Raw genomic sequence first — 2278 nt, forward strand, 5'->3', positions numbered from 1 at the left:
GGGAGAGGGAGAGAAAGCGAGAGACGGGAGGAAGGGTGGAAAGGCAGAAACGGGAAGAGAAGGAGAGAGAGAGAGATGTAATGAGGTAATTTTTTCATAAATGAAAATTTTGTAGTATATAATAGAAGCGCAGTATTATGAAATTCTCTTGAATTTTAATAAAAATGATTTTTAGAAAATTCTTAAAAAAAGCTGCAAGATGAAAGTAAATAAAATAAATTTTTTAAGCTTTATATATAAATTAATTTAGGAACTAATATTTTTGGAAATACATATTTATTTATTTATTTTTTATATTAACCAATATTGAACTAATAAATATTGAACCAATATTCTTGAATATTGAATCATAACATTGACAAGACATTACCTTAATTATCATCAAATAGTTTTATTACATCTTTTTTATATTTTGTTATGCTGTGATTCAACATTTCTGAAGATTTAATATTAGTGTAACATATGTTGAAACGGTTTATCTAAAAGTAATTATTAATTGAGGTACACATACATATACAAAGTGTTCCAATAAAAGGTCAAAAGATCGATATGTATCTTTAAACAAATTTAGATGTTGACCAATGAAATAATTCTTGAAAAAATATTCTAATAAATTCACTCACTTTTATAATTTTCATCTTATTTCAAGATACAGAATTGATTTTGTAGACATTTGAATATTTCGGAAAATATAAATTTTACAGAAAAATGTTTTAGATAAAAGTTGTAGGGTTCGAAAAGATCTATTCACTGATCTTATTCGATTTTGAATAATCACCAAGATCAGATCAAGATTATATCGATATTTTTAAATAGAACATCCTACTTTCGATTTCAGAATCTAACAGCTAGTATCGAAAACTTTCCAAAATGCTATAAGAAAATATTTTTTCATTAAGTATTTTTTGAGTTAGTTATAAGACTTGAAGGTTACAGTATCGTCGGCATTAGTATTACGGTCATTAGAGATTGTTTCCTTTATTTTTATTTTTATATAAAAAATGAAAATAAGAGAAACAAACTCCAATAATCTTAATGTTAATAAATGTTATCCATGATTCTGAACAAGAAGTTTTAGTCGTCGTTCGGACACCTCATATAATGCTAATGCCAGCAGTACTGTCAGGCCTTACAATTCAAAAAGTACTTTATGAAAAATTACTTTATTGTGTTTTAAAAAGTTTTTGACATCAGCTATTAGATTCCGCAATCAAAAATAGGACCATTTTAAAAAAAGCAATGTGACCTGGTCACTATACTGCATCATACTACATAACATAAGATCATAAATATGTAGATCCCTTTTGAATCCTATAACTTTTGTCTGAAATACTTTAAAACTTATATTTTTCGAGATATTCAGGAGTCCCGTTCTTTTTGAGACATCTTGTAAATGTGTTTGTGTGTGCGCGCGCGCGCGCGCGCGCGTGTGTGTGTGTGTGTGTGTGTGTGCGTGTGTGTTTTGACAATGGTAAGTTTTGACAATGCGCTTGTGTGTGGATAGAACGAACTAAACTGAATTGAAAAATTTTTCACATTTTGCAATAATTGCTTTATCACATTTTGCAATAATTGCTAAGATATTAATTACTAAAAATCGTTGAATATTGATTTTCAATATTTTTTATTCAAATACTATCAACTTTAGAAAAAAAAAAGAGAGAGGAATATTTTTTAATTTTTTTCTCATAAAATTCTGAAAATTTTTTCAGAATTTTTTAATACGTATTTTCTCATGTTGGAAAAAAAAGAAATATAAAACTGCAAATATAAAAAACTGCAACTACTAAAAAGTTGATAAAAAATTTTTTTTAATTCTTAGAATTCTATGAGAAAAAAATAAACAATTTTTGTCTCATGCAATTTTCCTATAAAGTTGATAATATTTAAGAAAAAATTATTGAAAACCAATTTCGGCAATAAATAATATTTAATTAATAAAATATTTTGTTAACTATTGTGAAAATTGCAAAATGAAGACTTTTCAACTCAGTAGTCCGTTTTATCTACACACGAGCGCTTTGTCCAAACTTACCCTATATAATGATAAAATTGCTCACGCGAAGTGCGCATCTATTACGTTCTAGTATATACAAAAATTGCATGACTTTGAGAAGATCATAGTGCATAAATTTTTTTTATAAGTGGAGGCGTTAATAATACTTTTTCAGATCAACTTCGCTTTTTTAAATGGAATTTTATGAATTTTTTTACATAATATGATTTCTCTAACTATTCCCAATAAGAACAAAAAGTCATATATATATATATATATATA

General features: G+C 26.5%; 1 protein-coding gene across 1 annotated transcript in view; it reads left to right on the top strand.

The window, feature by feature from the left end:
• Nucleotides 1-2278, top strand: part of LOC105626871 — a 107151-nt gene that overhangs the window by 36574 nt on the left and 68299 nt on the right. The window lies entirely within an intron of this gene.

This window comes from Atta cephalotes (assembly GCF_000143395.1).
Source record: "Atta cephalotes unplaced genomic scaffold scaffold00007, whole genome shotgun sequence".
NCBI lineage: Eukaryota > Metazoa > Arthropoda > Insecta > Hymenoptera > Formicidae > Atta > Atta cephalotes.